Source organism: Chiloscyllium plagiosum, unplaced genomic scaffold (assembly GCF_037043375.1).
Source record: "Chiloscyllium plagiosum isolate Xiang-an unplaced genomic scaffold, Cpla_swu_hap1 HiC_scaffold_24, whole genome shotgun sequence".
Classification (NCBI taxonomy): domain Eukaryota; kingdom Metazoa; phylum Chordata; class Chondrichthyes; order Orectolobiformes; family Hemiscylliidae; genus Chiloscyllium; species Chiloscyllium plagiosum.
In genome coordinates this window covers 25,441,673-25,462,411 of record NW_028270162.1, presented here as the reverse complement: position 1 = coordinate 25,462,411, position 20,739 = coordinate 25,441,673, and the positions used below count along the sequence as shown (strand labels likewise).

At 43.3% G+C, this 20,739-nt stretch overlaps 1 long non-coding RNA gene across 1 annotated transcript; it reads left to right on the top strand.

The window, feature by feature from the left end:
- Positions 1 to 3,355: 3,355 nt before the first annotated feature.
- Positions 3,356 to 20,688, top strand: LOC148145378 (uncharacterized). The gene is made up of 3 exons (XR_015761255.1): positions 3,356 to 3,593; positions 9,978 to 10,162; positions 17,389 to 20,688. It is a non-coding gene; the product is annotated as an uncharacterized LOC148145378 (long non-coding RNA).
- Positions 20,689 to 20,739: the final 51 nt, after the last annotated feature.

Genomic DNA, 20,739 nt, shown 5'->3' with positions numbered 1-20,739 from the left:
CTCCTTCGAATCCTCCCACTTCCTCCAGACCAAAGGGGTAGCCATGGGCACACGTATGGGCCCCAGCTATGCCTGTCTTTTTGTTGGCTACGTAGAACAGTTGATCTTACGTAATTACACCGGCACCACTCCCCACCTCTTCCTCCGCTACATTGATGACTGCATTGGCGCCACTCGTGCTCCCGCGAGGAGGTTGAGCAATTCATCAACTTCACCAACACATTCCACCCTGACCTTAAATTTACCTGGACCATCTCTGACACCTCCCTCCCCTTCCTGGACCTCTCCATCTCCATCAGTGACGACCAACTTGACACTGACATTTTTTACAAACCCACCGACTCCCACAACTACCTGGATTACATCTCTTCCCACCCTATCTCTTGCAAAAATGCCATCCCGTATTCCCAATTCCTCCGCCTCCGCCGTATCTGCTCCCAGGAGGACCAGTTCCACCATAGAACACAACAGATGGCCTCCTTCTTTAGAGACCGTAATTTCCCTTCCCATGTGGTTAAAGATGCCCTCCAACGCATCTCGTCCACATCCCGCACCTCTGCCCTCAGACCCCACCCCTCCAACCGTAACAAGGACAGAACGCCCCTAGTGCTCACCTTCCACCCTACAAACCTTCGCATAAACCAAATCATCCGCCGACATTTCCGCCACCTCCAAAAAGACCCCACCACCAGGGATATATTTCCCTCCCCACCCTTTTCCGCCTTCCACAAAGACCGTTCCCTCCATGACTACTTGGTCAGGTCCACGCCTCCCTACGACCCACCCTCCCATCCTGGCACTTTCCCCTGCCACTGCAGGAACTGTAAAACCTGCGCCCACACCTCCTCCCTCACCTCTATCCAAGGCCCTAAAGGAGCCTTCCACATCCATCAAAGTTTTACCTGCACATCCACTAATATCATTTATTGTATCCGTTGCTCCCGATGCGGTCTCCTCTACATTGGGGAGACTGGGCGCCTCCTAGCAGAGCGCTTCAGGGAACCTCTCCGAGACACCTGCACCAATCAACCAAACCGCCCCGTGGCCCATCATTTCAACTCCCCCTCCCACTCTGCCGAGGACATGGAGGTCCTGGGCCTCCTTCACCGCCGCTCCCTCACCACCAGACGCCTGGAGGAAGAATGCCTCATCTTCCGCCTCGGAACACTTCAACCCCAGGGCATCAATGTGGACTTCAACAGCTTCCTCATTTCCCCTTCCCCCACCTCATCCTAGTTTCAAACCTCCAGCTCAGCACTGTCCCTTGTCTTGTCCGGACTTGTCCGACCTGCCTATCTCCTTTTTCACCTATCCACTCCACCCTCTCTTCCTTGACCTATCGCCTTCATCTCCTCCCCCACTGCCCTGTTGTGCTCTGTGCTGCTCTCTCCCCACCCCCACCCTCCTCTAGCTTATCTCTCCATGCTTCAGACTCGCTGCCTTTATTCCTGATGAAGGGCTTTTGCCCGAAACGTCGATTTCGAAGCTCCTCGGATGCTGCCTGAACTGCTGTGCTCTTCCAGCACCACTGATCCAGAAATCTGGTTTCCAGCATCTGCAGGTATTGTTTTTACCTCTACTTAAATTCTGTTCAACATTCGTCCCTCCACCAACATCATTAAACAAGATACCAGGTAATTTATGTTATTGGTATTAGTTGTTGATGCATTTGATTGCCATGCCTTCCTATTTTACAATAGTGGCTACATGTCAAAGAATAATGAATTGGCTGCCAAGTGCTTTACCTCACTGTGCACTCCTGAAATATATAATTTCAAGATTTCCCTTTTCACACTCATATATTTGGAGAGCTATCATGTTTTACTTGTGGCTGTTCTTCTATTAGTATTTCCTTGAGATCTCAAAGGTCTCACTCTTTTCGATCTCAACCCTGATTAAATTCTTCTTCTGGTGATAGAGTCTTAATAAACATGCAGTTCAAGTAATCTTGAATATCCCATCAGCCTTTTCATTCTGATCTGCAATGCTTGACAGTGTACCAAAGCTATACAAAGATTTTCCTGGAGTATATGATATCCTCAGGCTATAGTCCTGGAGCCTGATCATCACTCATTGCATCCACAAAGGACAGTCATTCAAATATCTATCAAGTAGAGGGACTGGCAGCTTGCAATCAATTTTGGTATCAACACTACACAAAACACAACTTTTCATAAGCAAGAATTGTGTCATGAGTTCATAACTCAATTATGTATCGATCAGTGGCTTCTCCTGTTTTTTTTGTGTGTATGTGAAAAACCTATCTTTGATGCATCATATGCCACTGAAGGTGGATGTGTCCCTCAAACTATATCACAAATTCTGTGTAATTGAAATTATAGCTATCCAATGCATCTTCCCAGTGACACCAAGGAAAACAGATCTGTTCACCTTTTGACTTTTAAGACTGGCTCCAACATTTGGCAGAAACATTTCCAATTGCTTTTGAAATCTTCCTGCCCTTCAACAGAATTTCCAGAATTAAGATGGTGAGTCTTGCAGGTAGAGCAAACTAGTCCCGGGGCATTTTTGAATTGACTTGTCAAGATGGAATTTAGATTTTCTTCGAACAGTGATTGGTTATTTTATCTACAGATACTCTCTGTTGTTTTTATGGCCACACATCACTTGCATTATAAGCATTGCAGTGGTGCTTTATTTATAGTGAGGCAGCAATGGCATGTAGCAGAGCTTTCATTGATGGAATCTTTATCTGCACTCGTCATTGCCCTCAATATCATTACTAATGTTTTGATAAAATCATGTTTGCTGCAAAAAAAAAGGTTTATTTAGTAGGATTGGAAAGGGAAGGAGAATGTATTAATGTAGTCGTACGAAGGGCAACTTTTCCAAGCAGATGGTGGTACATATATGGAATGAACAACCAGAGGAAGTGGTGGAGGGGATACAATTGGAACGTTCAAAAGGCATCTGGAATAGTACATGGATAGGAAGGGTTTAGAGGGATATGGGTCAAGTGTTGGCAAATGGGTCGAGATTAACGTAGGATATCTGGCTGGCATGGACGAGTTGGTCCAAAGGGTCTGTTTCAGTGCTGTATAACTCTATGGCTCTATATTGACGTCTGTAAACGTAGTGGCAGATTATTTTTTGGTTCTGGAGGATATTTCTGGTGAAATATCAAACCCAGTCTTTCACAACCACATTATGATTGGTGGTGGGAAGTGGCAAACACAGGCTGTTATGACTTGTTATGACGGAGCAGAAAGCGCGGCCAGCCTGGCCCGGTGACTGCACAAACATAAGTGGAGGGCGAAGGAATTCCGGAGCTTTACAGCAACCAATTATCATTGTGTGCAGTACTGTTCAGGCTGGAACAGAAATCGTCTGTCACTCCCTCTGAAGCGGTGGCTTTTTAAAACGATCACACTTAAGGCAAGCACCAAACCTTGTGTGTTTAATATCCACATGAAGTAATGGTACTTTTCTCAGCATTTGGAGTAAACTGCGATTGGCGTGAGTGTGTTGAGACAAGGAAAGGAGGTGCTGCTGAACTCCATCTCTCTGATGAATCAGGCACCCTACGCAGAGGCAGCCGTTGAACGTCACTGAGCGGGATTGAGCGTTCCCAGGTTAGCCAGCGATAAGAGGCTGCATTCCTAAATTTAGACCGCTTGTGTTAACCAGAGAGCTCTGACCTATACTGTCTGCAGCGAATCAGTGCGGATGACTGAGCTCATGCATAAATTTTCACAGCGATATCATGCTGGTCTTGTGTGCTTTCATATTAATAACTGCCCGCTGTTGTGTGTGTGTGTTGCATTTTGAGCGGTCATTCATATTCTCAGAATATTTGTACAGGGGATACAAAGCGGACACTTTTTTTAATGCAATGGATGAAGGCGTTTCCCAGCCTGCTCATAAAATATCAATAAAACTAGAACCAATGGTAACCATTTCCAACAGGAAGTTTCAAAAATACTGGAAATCGGAAACAAACGCTCAAAACAAAACTTTGCAAACTAATTCCTTGAAGGTCCCAGAAGGAGCGGGAGAATTTTACTTTGAAATTGAAGAAGGTCATGCCATTGCGTAAATCCAATCGGACAACTTTTGGAAACGTCCAACTAGTTCGCATTTACGTTTCATAACTTTAAAGGGTATCTTTTCTGTTTTGGTAATGGCTGCGGACTGACCTGCAGAACCAAATCATTTCTAGCGTTTACATTTCCCCAGGCTTTTGCAGACCATAAGAAATGAACACGAGTAGGCTGTTCGGCCCCTCGAAGCAAAAGTGAGGACTGCAGATGCTGAAGATTAGAGTCAGGATTAGAGTGGTGCTGGAAAAGCACAGCAGGTCAGGCAGCATCCGAGCAGCAGGAAAATCGACGCTTCGGGCAAAAGCCCTTCATCGGGTTCGGCCCTTGGAGCCTGCTCCACGCTTCAATAGGATCATGGATGATGTGACATTACTCAAATTCACTCTCCTGCATTGATTCCCTGACTGATCTAGAAGCTATCTCAGCTTTAAATGTACATAAGGTCTCCGTCCCAACAGTCCTCTGTGGCAAGGGGTTCCAAAGATTTACAACAGCCAGAGTAAAAATTCCTCCTCATCTCAGGGTTAAATCAGTGCCCCCTTTTTTCTGAGACTATGCCCTCTGGTCCTAAACTTTCCCATCAGGTGAAACATCCTCTCTGCAAGTATCCTACAAGCCCCTTAAGAATCCCAAATGTTTCAATGAAATCACCTCTCAATTGTCTAAACTCCAGTGAGTAGAGTCTTAAAGTTGTTTAGCCTTTGCTCACAAGGCAATCTCTCCTTACCAGGGATCAGCCTTGTTAATCATCTCTGAGCTGCCTCCACTGAAATGATATCTTTCCTTAGGTAAGGGGATGATAACTGCTCGCAGTATTTCAGATGTGGTTTCAGTTGCAGTAAGTCTTCCTTACTCTTATATTCCAACCCCTTTGAAGTAAGGGTCAATATTTAATTCGTCTTCCTAGTTACCTATTGTACCTTTGTGCTGGCTTTCTGTGTAATCATACACAAATCCCTCCAAGGCACATTAAGTTGCAGTTTTCTGCAGTTTTCTCCATTTAAATAATATATTGTCCTTTCATTATCCCTTCCAAATTGAACGAATTCACATTTTCCCACATTATTCTCAATTTGCAAACTTTTTGTCCACTTACTTAAAATGTTAATATAAGACCATAAGACCTAGGAGCAGGAATTGGACCATTCAGCCCATCGGGTCTGCTCTGCCTTTCAATCATGGCTGATACATTTCTCAACCCCATTCTCCTGCTTTCTCCCCGTAACCTTTGATCCCCTTGATACTCAAGAACCTATTTGTCTCCATCTTAAATATACTCAATGGCCTGGCCTCCACAGTCTTCTGTGGCAATGAATTCCATAGATTCAACACTGTCTGTCTGAGGAAGTTGCTCCTTATCTCCATTCTAAAACGTCTTCCATTTCCTCTAAGGCTATGTCCTCGGGTCCTAGTCTCTGAATGGAAACATCTTCCCAACATCCAATCTGTCCAGGCCATTCACTATTCTGTACGTTTCAATTAAATCCCCCCTCATCCCCCTAAACTTCATCGAATATAAACCCAGAGTCCTCAAGTGTTCCTCATATGTTAAGCTTTTCATTCCTGGGACCATGATCGTGAATGTCCTCCGAACATGCTCCAGGCCAGTACATCCTTCCTCAGATATGGGGTCCAAAACTACACATAATACACCAAATGTGGTCTGACCAGCCTTATAGAGCCTCAGAAGTACATCCCCGGCTTTTATATTCAAGTCCTCTCAAAATAAATGCCATAATTGCATTTGCCTCCCTAACTACTGACTCAACCTTCAAGTTTACCTTGAGAGAATCCTGGACTGCAAATCACAAATCTCTTTGCACTTCAGACTTCTGAATTTTCTCCCCATTTAGAAAATAGTTCATGTCTGTATTCTTCCTAACAAAGTGCATGATGTCTCAATTACCCATATTGTACTCCATCTGCCACTTCTTTACCCACTCTCCTAACCTGTCCAAATTTTTCTGCAACCTCTTCACCTCCTCAATGCTACCTGTCCCTCTACCTAACTTTGTATCATCTGCAAACTTTGCCAGAATGTCCTCAGTTCCTTCATCTAGATCATTAACATATAAAGTGAAAAATTAAGGTCCCAACACTGAGCCTTGCGGAACACCACTTGTCACCGGCTGCCACCTTGAGAAGGACCCTTTTATCCCCACTCTCTGTTTTCTGCCAAACAGCCAGGCTTCTACCCATGCTAGCACCTTGCTTCTGACACCATGGGCCCTTATTTTACTCAATAGCCTCCTGTGCAGCACCTTGTCAAAGACCTTCTTGAAGTCTAGATAGACAACATCCATTGGTTCTCCTTGGTCTAACTTGCTCATTACTTCCTCAAAAGATTCCAGCACATTTGTCAGGCATGACCTCCCCTCGATAAAACCATGCTGACTTTACCGTATTTTACCATACACTTCCAAGTATTCAGAAATCTTATCCTTCACAATGGATTCCAGGATCTTACCCACGACTGAGTTCAGGCTAATCAGTCTGTAATTTTCTGTCTTTTGCCTTACTCTCTTTTTAAACAGGGGTGTCACGTTAGTGATTTTCCAGTCCTCTGGGACCTTTCCTGACTCTAGTGATTCCTGAAAGATCACCACTAACACCTCCACTATCTCTTCAGCTATCTCCCTTAGAACTCTGGGGTGTAGTCCATCTGGTCCAGGTGATTTATCCACCTGCAGACCATTCAGTTTTTTCTCGCACCTTCTCCCTAATGATGGCCAACATAATCAGCCCTGCCCCTCACTCTCTTCAATTTTTGAGATATTACTTGTGTCTTTCACCGTGAAGACTGACGTGAAGTAATTATTCAGTTCCTCAGCCATTTCCTTGTCCCCACTACTATCTCTCTGTAAACTGTTTGTATCCCTCTTGCAACCTGCCTTTCCACCTTTTTTTTTGTCATCTGCAAATTTGGCTACAGTACATTCACTTCCTTCCTCCAACTCATTAATTTATGTTGTAAATAGTTGCGCATCCAGCACTACTCCCTGTGGAACCCCACTGGTCATGGGTCACCAACCTGAAAAAGAACCTTTTTTCCCTGCTCGCTGTTTCCTGCCCATTAGCCAATTCTCCAAATATATTACCGCCAACACATTAGGGTCTTATCGTATGACTTAAACATTTGTGAGATACCTTGTTGAATGCCTTCTGAAAGTCCAAATACAACATATCTACTGGTTCCCTTCGATTTACTCTGTTTGAGACTTCCTTGAAAAACGTTAATAAATTCTGCAAGAGGCACAGGCCACCACTCTGGTCTGCTATGATCTGTTACTAACTGTCAGGAAAAAGAAATGACAAGAACATTGGATTTACACACATAATATCTTTAATATTACAGAAAAATACATTTCTGGATCAGAGAGATTACAGAAAAAAATTAGCCCTCCACCTCAAGGATAACTGTACATTTTGGTGTAGAGTCAGAAGTCACACAACGCCATGTTATAGTTCAAAACGTTTATTTAAAATTACAAGCTTTCAGAGCGCTACTCCTTCATCAGGTGAAGTGACAAAGGAGCAGCACTCTGAGAGCTTGTAATTTCAAATAAACCTGTTGGACTATAACCTGGTGTTGTGTGACTTCTGACTCTGTCCAATGCCAGCATCTCCACATCATGGCTATCATTTTGGAGTAAACATTGCAGGCATTTGTGCATGGCTATGTGATTTTATAGGTCTCTATGTGTTTAAATGTTGATAAAGGATAATCTGTGTGTGTGTGTCTATATATGTGTGATATACATACATGTGTAAACAAATAAATGTATTTTAAGTGTCTATATAAGTACATGCCGATATTTACATGTGAATGTATTTATGGGAGAAACACCCTTCATAGACATGAAGGTTCTTACAAATATAAACTCTTATACCATCACATATTAACTCAGATAAACACAAGCAACATATTCTCCCACATTTGAGACAATCTAATCCCACTGTAGACAAGCCTTAAAGTAAACTTAGCCTGGTTGGCTTTTCAATTTTCTCCACAGTGGAGAACAATCAAACAATCAATACATGGAATGTTAAGGATTATAACATAATCTGCAAGCAACCAAAACAGAAGAAGTAAGAATAATTTCCTTGTGTTAAAAAGACTTGTAATGGTAGCTCCACAGGCGCTTGCCTTAGTATAGGATGCTTTCCTCAAGCATTTGAAGAATTTGTTGCATGATCTTCATCCCCGAGGAATACACATCATTTTTGTATCTTTAATCAATTCAATTCGAGGCAGTGCAGAACGGAATTAATCTAATCTGTAAACTGTATGACACTGTTTAAATTAGCAGAGAAAAACACAACAGAAAAAGATTAGTGATTTTTGAGAAGATTTGTAGCTCAGGTTGATGGTAAGTCTGTAAGTTTGCTCGCTGAGCTAGAAGGTTTGTTTTCAGATGTTTCATCACCATACAAGGTAACATCATCAGTGAGAGTCTCCGGTGAAGTGCTGGTGGTATGTCCCACCTCTCTATTTATAGGTCTTGGTTTCGTAAGGTGTGTGATGTTATTTCTAGTTTTTTTTTCAAGGGACGTACCACCAGTGTTTCACAGGCAACTCTCACTGATGGTGTTACCTAGTATGTTGACAAAATGTCTGAAAACAAACCTTCAAGCTCAGCGAGCTAACTTACATACTTAACAGAAGAACATTCCTGAGCAAAGTGCCCATTTCTCTAAAACAGTGTGAAAGACATTGACTGTCTTGGGAGTGTTCTTCATTCTTTTTATTCTGCTTGAATTATTTAATTTGACCATTCTTTTCCAACAACTCTCCAGTCATGTGGCATTTACCTCACCTGGATCCATGTTTTTCTGTGCAGTTGTATGCAGATGATTTCCCTCAATTCATTTCTTTTCTCCTCCCCCAATATTACTTCCTGAGTCCACCTGGATCTAAATGAGCGAATATCAGAGGTAGAGTTGTCACCGTTCAGATGAGACATTAAACCAAGGTCCCATTTCCCTCCTCTGATGGTTGTAAAAGATTCCATTAAACTATTTCAAAAAAATCAAGAGAGCTACCCCTGGGGCCTTGGTCAATGTTTATTACTTAATCAAGATCACAGAAACAGATTGTCTGGTCGTTGCTGTTTGAGGAAACTCGCAGAATAAACATTTCCTACAGCACTATACTTCAAAATACTTAATTGTGAAATACTTTGACTTCCCACTGGTTGGGAGAGACGCTTTACAAATGCAAGTCTCCCTTTCCTTACTTTTATCCACATGATACACACATTGCATCCAAATTCACATCAAATTCCAAAGGCAGGAACTTGTTGTCTGTAGTAAAGTGCAGAAATCTGGCCCAAATGTTTCTCCTCACCACATCCTGGTGATGCCTGGCTGCCCATCTGACTGGAGATGGTCCTGTTAAGCGACTGCTCCCAGGAATGCTATCTAACTGAGTGCAGCAGACGGGATAGGCACCCAACTGGTCCAAAGGAGATGGAGAGGAAACTTCGCTTCTGTTGTAGCCATAATGGGTGTCATGGTGATGCCAATGAATTACTATTTCTGAAGGCCTAGATTAATGTCCTAGATATATTTTCAAATCCCACCATGATAGCAATGAAATTCAATTCATGAAATACAAAGAGAGTCTTAGTATTGATGACCATCAATAACAAAATCTGCTATCCAACATTGTTCTAGTCAATGTATTACTTCAAATCCACAGTAATGTGATTGACTTTTAACTGTCCAGTGAAACAACCCAGCACACCATTCAGTTCGGGGGCAACTTGAGGTGGGCAACAAATGCGAGCTTTGTGCCTGAGCCAAGTTTCAAGATGGCAGTGGTAGAATAGGCAATGACTGGGCTCCTGAGCTTGGACCTCATCCACTCCATCCACTTCATTTTTTTTTCCTTTTCTTGTGTTTATCTCGTTTTAGTTTTTGTTTCTACTACTTGATCATGGCAGTATTGGGGACATTGACATTGGTGAGGAAGGTGGAAAGCGGTAGGGTGGTGGCTTCGTTGGAGTCCGGAGCATGGAGACAGCTGGTGAGCCCTGGTGAGGCGGCCGGTGAATGCAGAGTGGGAATCTGGTAACGGCAAGGAGGCAACTTGTGGATGGGTGAGCATAGGACCTGCATCAGCTGCTACATCAGTGGAGGCAGCATTCGTGATTAGATTAGATTAGATTACAGTGTGGAAACAGGCCCTTCGGCCCAACAAGTCCACACCGACCCGCCGAAGCGAAACCCACCCATACCCCTACATTTACCCCTTACCTAACACTACAGGCAATTTAGTATGGCCAATTCACCTGACCCTGCACATCTTTGGATGGTGAGAGGAAACCGGAGCACCCCCACGCAGACACGGGGAGAACGTGCAAACTCCACACAGTCAGTCGCCTGAGGCGGGAATTGAACCCGGGTCTCTGGTGCTGTGAGGCAGCAGTGCTAACCACTGTGCCACCGTGCCGCCCACTGTGATGTCGGGTCAGTGGTGAAAGACAGCACCTGAGGAGCAGCGACTTCAGCATTGGTTAGTTCCGGTGCTGGCAGCATTGAAGCAGAGGCAGAAGGATCATGGACTCTTAATATTTTGGACGGTGCGATGGCTCAATGGTTAGCACTGGTGTCTCACAGCACCAGGGACCCAGATTTGATTCCAAATGCACATTTTTCCTGTGTGTGTGTGGGTTTCCACTGGGTGCTCCAGTATCCTTCACAGTCCAAAGATGTGCAGGTTAGGTGGATTGGCTACAGTACATTACACTGGAGTGTCCAGAGCTGTCTAGGCTATGTGGATTAGCCATGGGAATGCAGAGTTGCAGGGATGGGGTAGGGGAGTGGGTCTGGGTGGGATGCTCTTCAGAGGGTCAAAGAGATCTATGGCTTGGAAACAGGCCTTCTAGTCTAACTTGCCCGTGCTGCCCAGTTTTCACAATTAAGCTAGTCCCATTTGGTCAGTATGGACTGTATGGGCCGAATGGTCTGCTTCTGCTCTGTAGGTATTCTACGATTGTATTTTTTCACAGTAAAAAGCACATGACAATAAAATCATTCATTCATTCATGAGAGTCACGTCCATGAATAATAAAGAAAAAACTTGCTGGCAGTCCCATTTGAAGAGCATAGCACTGCTGAGGCATGGGTGAAGGTGCTCTCTGATAAATTGCAAATTATTTAAAATGATTCATAGTCACAGAACAATATTGTGCAGAGAGGCCAACTCCAGGGATCTTTCAGATTTCACCCAAAGGATGGAGCCCCCCTGCTCTGGCAAGATCGTAGGCAGATAATTCACATTAATTGTGTCCCTGTCATTTCAGGAGGAGTGGCCACCTGCTTTGCAAGATTAGCCTGAGACAGGACTGCATCTGGTCAATATTGCTCAGTCCCCTTCCCCAGCCCACAATATCCTCAGCTACCAATTTTTACTTGTGGCATACCCCAATCTGGCAAACAGTTGCAGCCAATATACACCCTGACACCTGGCTCCAGCTCGTGGTCCAGCTAGGAGAAAGTGAGGACTGCAGATGCTGGAGAGTCAGAGTCGATAAAGTCTGGTGCTGGAAAAAGCACAGCAAGTCAGGCAGCGTCCGAGGAGGACCCGATAAAAGGGTCCTGCTGAAACGGCGACTCTCCTCCTCAGATGCTGCCTGACCTGCTGTGCTTTTTTCCAGTGCCACACTTTATCAACTCCAACTGTTCAACAGCTCTCAGCCCCTTTATTGTCTGTGATTTGCCATGTTGCTTCTTCAGAAAAGATGTTATAATCAGACACTTGCAGGAGAGTGTGTACAGTGACAGGGTGTCAGAATCAGACAGTGTGGAATAAGGATATTATAATTCGATTCTTACAGGACATTGTGTGGAGGAAGGAGATACTATAATCAGGCCCATGCAGCACAGTGTAAACAGAGACAGAAGATTATAATCAAAACATTTGGGTCAATTTGTACAGTGAGAGGTGATAATAATTAGACTGTTGCAAGACAGTGTTGTAAGGGAGACAAAATAATAATCAGGCCTTCACAAAATATTGTACACAGAGTATCCTGAAACAGTATGCACGGGGAGAGTATATTATAATCTGGCTATCCTTTTACAATGTATACAGAGAGTATCGTATAACCAAAATGTCCCAGGACAGTGTGTACAGAGAAAGGCAAGTACACTTACAAACCAGGGAACACAAATTGGGAGTATATTATGATCAGACATCTCTGGACAGTGTGTGCAGACTTTGGATATTTGAATGTCCCAGGATAGTGCATTTAGAGAAAGTTGATTATACTTCGACCCTAACAGGATAGTTTGTACAAACATTTGATATTATAATAAAATTGTCCCAGGACAGTTTGGACAGTTCAAGGGTATTATAATCAGAATGTCGCTGGACAGTTTGTACACTGACTGGACATTATAATGAATCTTTCTCGAGACAGTGTGTACTGAATATGAATATGAACACCTGGAAAAGCACAGCAGGTCAGGCAGCATCCAAGGAGCAGGAGAATCGACGTTTCGGGCATGAGCCCTTCTTCAGGATTCCTGAAGAAGGGTTCATGCCCGAAACGTCGATTCTCCTGCTCCTTGGATGCTGCCTGACCTGCTGCACTTTTCCAGCAACACATTTTCAGCTCTGATCTCCAGCATCTGCAGTACTCATTTTCTAAATGAATATGAACAGGACAATGTATACAATCAAAGGATATCATAATCAGATTATCACAGGATAGTGGATGCATTGAGAAGGTATTACAACCAGGCTGTCCTGGGACAATGTTCACAGTGAGAGGATATTGTAATTGGACTGTCCTGGGACATTCTGTAAAGAGAGAGGATGTTATAATTGGATTGTCCTCGGACAGTATGAACAGAGAAAGGATGTCATAAACAACTTTCCCTGCCGTGTGTACAGAGAGAGCATGTAATCAGAATTAGTTAGGAAGGTTTGTCCAGCGTTAGGTAAAAAACATCAGCCTTTCCCAGGATATGGTTATACAGAGAGAGCTTATTTTAATCAGGTCTCACAGACAATGTGTACTGAGTGTGGATATTAGATTAGATTCCCTCCAGTGTGGAAACAGGCCCTTCGGCCCAACCAGTCCACATCGACACTCTGAAGAGTAACCCATCCTAGATCTATTTCCCTCCAACTAATGCACCTAACACTATGGGCAATTTAGCCTGGCCAATTCATCTGACCCGCACATCTTTGGACTGTGGGAGGAAACCGGAGCACCCAGAGGAAACCAATGCAGACACGGAGAGAACATGCAAACTCCACACAGACAGTCACCCAAGGCTAGAATTGAACCTGGGACCCTGGTGCTGTGAGGCAGCAGTGCTAACTATTGAGCCACCGAATATTATAATGAGACAGTCCGGGACAATTTGAACAGAGAGTGGACATTATAGTCAGTATATTCTGGGGATGGTGTGTCTGAAGAGAGGTTATTATAATCAGACTGTGTGGTACAGTGTTTACAGGAACAGGATATTGTAATCAATCTGTACCAAGACAGTGAGTCCAGACAGGGGAAATTCTAATGAGACTGTGTTTGGACAGTTTCTACATTGAGGCGATACTATAATCTCATCCTCGCATTGTATAGTCTAAAGGGGTTGATATTATGAACAGAATACTTAGGACTTTGATCATACAATAATCAAAATGTCTACAGACAGATATTGGATATGCAGGTCAGTCTATCCTATGTGTACACAGAGATAATATTATAAACCGAAACTGCATGGACATTGTATACTGCTTTTGGATATCGTAATTAAACTGTCCCAAGATGGTGGGTACAGAGACAGGATATTAAAATCACACACACCTTTGTTCAGAGTATTTAAAGAATTGTCTAATAGTCAAATTGTCCCTGGGACAGTGTGTACAGAGAAAGGATTTTATAATCTGACTGTCCCAATATAATGTGTGTACAGAAATAATATTGTGATGAGATACCTACGGACACTGAAAATATTTAATAGTTAGCTTTTGAGAGGTTAAAGGTGTCACTGGTAATGGAGAGGGAGTATGATTAAGGTGATGTGATTGAGTATTAGCCATGATTACATTGAATGGTGGAATAGCATGTGGGGCCTAGCAACGAACTCCAGTTCCTCTTTAGTCAAACTGTCCCTGGGATGTTGTATACTGTGAGGGATACTATAATTAGATACTCTGTGACCATGTGCAGAACACGAATATTAAGATAAGATTGTCCCAGGACAATGTTTCCAGAGGAAGGCTGTTATCAAAAGATTTCCCAGGACGGTGTGTACAGGGAAAAGATATTCTAATCAGACTGTCCCCAAGACTTTATCTACAGAGTGAGGATACCATAATCAAACTGTCCATGGGGTAGTGTCTATAGGGAGAGGATAGTATCAGTGAATTTTGAGAAGGTTTGTAGCACAGGTTGAGGTGCTGGATGTAGGTTTGCTTGCTGAGTTGGAAGGTTCATTTCCAGACATTTAGTTACCCTACTAACTAACATCTTCAGTGGGCCTCTGGCAAAGCACTGCTGATGATTCCTGCTTTCCATTTATATGTTTGGGTTTCTTTGGGTTGGTGATGTCATTTCCAGTAGTGATGTCATTTCCGGTTCTTTTTCTGAGGGGGTGGTAGATGGGGTCTAACTCGATATGTTTGTTGATAGAGTTCCAGTTGGAATGCCATGCTGCTAGGAATTCTTGTGCATGTCTCTGTGTGGCTTGTCCTAGGATGGATGGCATTAGTTTTGCTGGCAGACTAACTCAGACCCCACAAACCCACCAACACAAACCCATCAACACACTAAAACAACAGCTAATGAACTTGAAAGACCCTGTACAGACAACAAGCAAAACTAATGTCATTTACATTGCAAGGACTGTAACAAACACTACATTGGACAAACAGGCAGAAAACTAGCCACCAGGATGCATGAACATCAACTAGGCAGAAAATGACATGACCCTCTTTCACTAGTATCCTTGCATACAGATAAGGAAGGACACCACTTCGAACACATCCATCCTAGGACAAGCCAAATTGAGACATGCATGAGAATTCCTAGAAGCATGGCATTCCAACCAGAACTCTATCAACAAATGCATTGAGTTAGACCCCATCTACCACCCCCTGAGAAAAAGAACAGGAAATGACATCACCACAGGAAATGACATTACCAACCCAAAGAAACCCAAACATATAAATAGAAAGCAGGGAATAATCACCAGTACTTCGCCTGGAGGCCCATTGAAGATGTTATCTTGTACGGTGATGAAACATCTGGAAATGAACCTCCAGCTCAGCGAGCAAACTTACAAGCAGAGGATAGTATCACCAGAATGTCCCAGTTGCTTGAGGGTACAATTATAATACTTGAAAGACATTTGGATAGGTACAGCAATAGGAATAGTTTGGAGGGATATGGGCCAGGAGCAGGTAGATGGGACTAGTTTAGCTTGGGATTATGTTTGGCATGGACTTGTTGGACTGAAGGGTCTGTTTGCATTGTGTATGGCTCTATGACTCTATGACTGTGAATGCAAGCAGGTGATATTAGAACCAAACCCAGGACAGTCTATCGAGAAAAGATATTGTGTTTGGGCAGAGTGTCGAGGCATAGGATATTTTCATCAGACAAACTCTGGACTGTGAGTACAGAGAGACATGATTATAATCAGATGTCCTAGGACAATCTGTTCAGGGAATGAATAATATGCTTGGCCCATTCGTGGACAGTGTGTACAAAAAGGAGATAATATAATGAGACCATCCGAGGACAGTGCATACAAAGACATGATTTTATAATCAGATACTCCAAGGACAGTGTGTACGAAGAGAGGATATTGTAATCAGTATTTGTCAGGATTGTTTGGACAGTGAGAGAAAATTATAATCTGTCTAACCCTGGGACAGTGTTTACAGGGAGAGTTTATTATAATCGGATAATCCCAGGACAGTACGTTTACGGAAGAGGATTTTATAATCAGAGACTCGGGTAATGTGTACAAAGAGAGGATATTACTGCTGGACTATTGCAAGATAGCGTCTACAGGAAGTAGGTATTATAAACAGGATTTGTTGGGACCATTTCTACAGTAAGAAAAATTATAATCTGACAGTGTGTTCTGAGAGGTACTTTATTATCTATATGAAAAAAACATCTAGTTTGTCTGATCCTATCTGTCTAGGGATTATACTGCAAGATAGGCAAATGAGATTCACATTAATTGGAATATTATATTCCAGCTTGGATAAGCAACTCCATTATTATTCTGAGTTATGATGAAAAATCATCGACCTATAGCATGAACAGACGTTGCCATACCTGCAAAGTATTTTCATCATTTTCTGGCTATATTTCACACCTCCGGCACCATTAGTATTATCATCTTCCGTTATTCTGGTGATAATTGTTTTACTGTCTGTGGGAGTTTTGCTCTGTGCAAACTGGCTGCCTCAGTTCCTACGGTGCAACAATGACTCCACTTCAAAAGCACTTCATTAATTGCAAAGCACTTTGAGATTTCAAGTGATTATGAGCAATGCTACATAAAGACTAATTTTAATTATATTGTTGTACCATGTGACTCCCAGTATGGTAGAAGGCAAGTTAGTTGGCCCTTAGTTTTTTTCTTGTCTTCCAATTTCTATGCTCGTATATCTGTGGGAATATCGCAAGATGAATACAAGGGAGCTGTATTGCTTTGGGAGTATTCTGTTGGATAAGTACCTGGGAACACTATCATTTTGGGCTTTATAGAATGGAGTGAATACATGTGGCTACTTCTGTCCAAGGTATTCCAGTCGGATGAGAATATGGGGGTTCCACCACCTTGTGTTATGCTGCAATCAAAGATATTTATTCTCTGCTCTGCTTAAATGCCAACATCTGCAGTTACCTCGTGTGAAATAAGTTGTACTCCAGCTCCACATTCTTTGAGCAGCCTATTTTGCTCACCAGCATTGTCACCTACTGAGATTGGGGTTGGGTCACGGCATCAGATACTGGAAACGACTGCAATGCAGCAAAATGCCGGAAAGTTAAAGTGATTTATACAACTCGTGCTGGCTTGAATTTGGTAGTCATTTTGAATTTAAGTAATCGGAAAGGCTGTATTTATCCAATTAAGAAAAGTCAATCTAAAACTGCGAATTTGGATTGAAATGCAATTAAAACCAGAACACAAATTTCAGCTGTTGATCAGTTGGAACTCATTAAAAACTGTCAGGAAACCAGTAAGGTCGTTTTCCTTCTGTATTAAAGTCCGGTAACACACAATCGTTCACCTGAAAGAAAGCCGAAACAATGCAAATATATGTTACTTTATTTATTTAAAATAGTTTCTCCTGCTGAACTCATAACAGAAGCTCCGGGATCGCCCTCTTCCCTCCCCCAGCTGTCAATTCCGCTAATGAGTGCGGATCCGTGGCCTACATCATAAGTTCGCTGTGCTTCTCAAACCAACACAAACACAAAGAAAAAGAATCAGATCACTGCCTCTGCAAGTTGGGTAAGGGACTGTTCGAACCCGCAAGGGTTTAACCTGGGAGGTGGACCCATTGTTCAACAACAATACGTTAATGAGGTTTTGAACAGGATTAAAACCCTCTCAATGTTGCAACATTGTTTTCCTGGAGAACAGCAGTCTGCCGCTGACCATCATTTCAGAAGCCCCCAGGGACTGAGTGAGACAGATGCTCCTTCAGACAGAGTAAACGAGGAGCGTTGCACTCACTGCCTGGCTGACCTCGCTTGTGGTCCCTGGCGTTCTGGCAACCTTTTCCAGACAAGATACCTCGGCAGGGCGCTCCTGGGAGTTAATGACCTGGTCCTTACAGGAAACATTAAAGTGCCGCCGCTGTAGCTAGAAGCTTCTTCAAAGTTTTGTCAATCGGACAACGTTGCTGTGAACTGACTCCTCTTGGTTTTGTTTTTACAATTTGCGACGGGATATTTACCATTTACCAACCGAATGGGAGAATCAAAGACGTCATTCTACTGGGATAAACCCTACCCACATCAATATTTTATGAATGTAGATATTATTGACAAGAAGCTGTCTTGTTTCTGCTCAGCACACGGAGCGAGGACGCATCTGCTGCCTGAGGATTGTTAAACTCCGGTACTGCACCCAATCCTCAATTCATCCCAAATCTGTAACTCGCTCCTCCCACGACTTCCACTGGTTATTCTCTCCAACCCAATCCAACATACGGCATTTGTTTCCGTACTTCTGGCATTGCCAGCACATGACTCAACGAATTTGGACGTGATGCATTGAATGGCACGGGCAGAGTCGTGGAACCGCTTTGACTCTGCACAATGTTTGGACGCGGTCAATGAACTCCCCCGTTCCCCAGTGGACTGACGCCTTCATTGCAGGGATTCTGAAGGCACGAGAAGATGAAATATTTCTCAACACGGAGAAAGGTCAAAGCGACAGGAATGCAATCACTGGAGACTGACTGACAGAAATCTAATCCGGGCCACTCAATAAATGTTAAGGTACAGAGAGATGTACCCAGTCCTCATTTGTCAGAGATTTTACACAGCACTACTTCTGAAGCTTTGACTTCCATTAATGTTTAATTAATTTTGAGCAAAAAAAAAAGATTAAAGAAAGTGAAATTCGGATGGAAATAGCCCCTGGCAATCTTATTAGATTTTCGTTTCTCCTCTCGCTCTATTTTCTTTAACTTGGCAATGCAGGAAGATCCCTTTGAAGTGTTTCTGTTGAAATTGAACAGCACTGGTTTCCGATTTGCTGCTGTTTCTTTTTGTTCACCTCAATCCGTGCATGCATCCTGTCAGAAACAGTCTGAGCAGTTTTGCCCCTGCAGCGAATGAGCGCATGGGTCCTGGGTTGGTGGGTACTTGCAGCACAACGGCACGCCCTTCGCCAGGCCGCCCCTCTGCAGCCCAGAGTCCAGATTCTGGATCAGTGGTGCTGGAAGAGCACAGCAGCTCGACCCTGTCGTTCCCCCATTTGTTTCCAGCACTATGTTGAGCAGTGAATTGCTCCCACTTTGCTCATCACTTCTACATCGGGTGGGCTGAGAAAGCCAGAGAGCAAATTTTAAAAAAAGGAGATCTCTGGACTGGAGGCTTTTTGAGGCAGTAAATCGGATGTTTAACACTAACAGGGGATTTAAAAAAGAATCATTGAGTTTCAGCTAAAGTTCTGCCCCTACCGGTTGAACGGATAAATATTTCAGTTTGACCGACAGGGTCTGCCCCAAATTCAATTACCACTGCACATCCTCTCTATGTGTCCGGGGTTACCTGCCACCCCCCCCCCCCCCCCCCCAGTCAGAGGGAGAAACCATTCAGTGGTTCCTGTTTGAACATTCAGCTTGGAGCAGGGTCAGGATCAGTTGCGACCTCCTATCCCAAGCTTTAGTCATTCTAACAAAACGCTCCATACATACCACAGTACACACTTACACACAGGACATCCAGTTCATACGCACAGTACATACATTCTGTACATACATATACATACATACAGTATATACACACACTACATACATTCTGTACATACATATACATACATGCAGTATATACAGTACGTAAATTCTGTACGTACATATATACATACAGTATATACACAGTACATACATTTTGTACATATTTACAATATATACACAGTACATACATTCTATACATACAGCATATACACACAGTACATACATTCTGTACGTACATATACATACATACAGTATATACACAGTACATACATTCTGTACATATACATACAATACATTCATAGTACTTACAGGAGATACATACAGTACTTACGTACATATATCCACACATACTGACAGGTCACTTTGTGAGGGGTGAGGAGAGGGGGGTGTTGCACACCCGTGGGTCTGTAGCCCAGTATGCAAGGCAACCTCTACAGGGACAGCGGAGATTGAACAAGATCGAAATTGCTAACCTACACAAGTCGGGAGGTTGGATGTTTTACTGATGGGCTCACGATCAACAGTGGGGGCGACGAGACTCGTTGGGACTTACATAAGGGCATGCAGCAGGTGGGACGAATGGCCTGGTTTTCTGCCGGTTCGCTACACTGTTCATTGATGGCTCCAAACCAGATCCGCTTCATCCATGTTCATCCCTCGAGCCACACTGAGACCCGGTTAACGGTGGCTATACAAACTGAAGGCTAATAAACAGGGTCAGAAAGCTATTGAAAACATATGCGGTGTATGTGGAGGGGGTAAATGGCGGGTGCTGCGTGGAGAAAGTCCATTCTGGAGGGGCGTTCTTTACTTCCGATCCCTTTTGGAGTGCAGTTATTTGGGATTAGATGGGCCTATTACATGATCCTATACATTAGTTCCCTTTTTCTAATCATTGGCACATGGTTGTGATTGTAACCATGCCGTAATTTCTATCTATCTATGCCGTGTAAGCATGTTTATGTTTTGTTTTAAATTGACCAGTTTACAAAAATAAAGACAAGTACGCATTTTCAGTAACTAACATCTCGAAGCTTTGCTTGAGCAGCAGCGTGTGGAGTAACACTAAACTCCCTTACATTCTGAAACACCCCTCTCACCTCTGCCTCGGTGTTTTCGATATGGCTTTGATCTCCACGCTAAGTAAATCTGTAACTTTGAAAAGGTAACTGAGTACCTTCCAAAACCCAGGGCAATTAAACATTCGTTCGATCCCATAGAGTC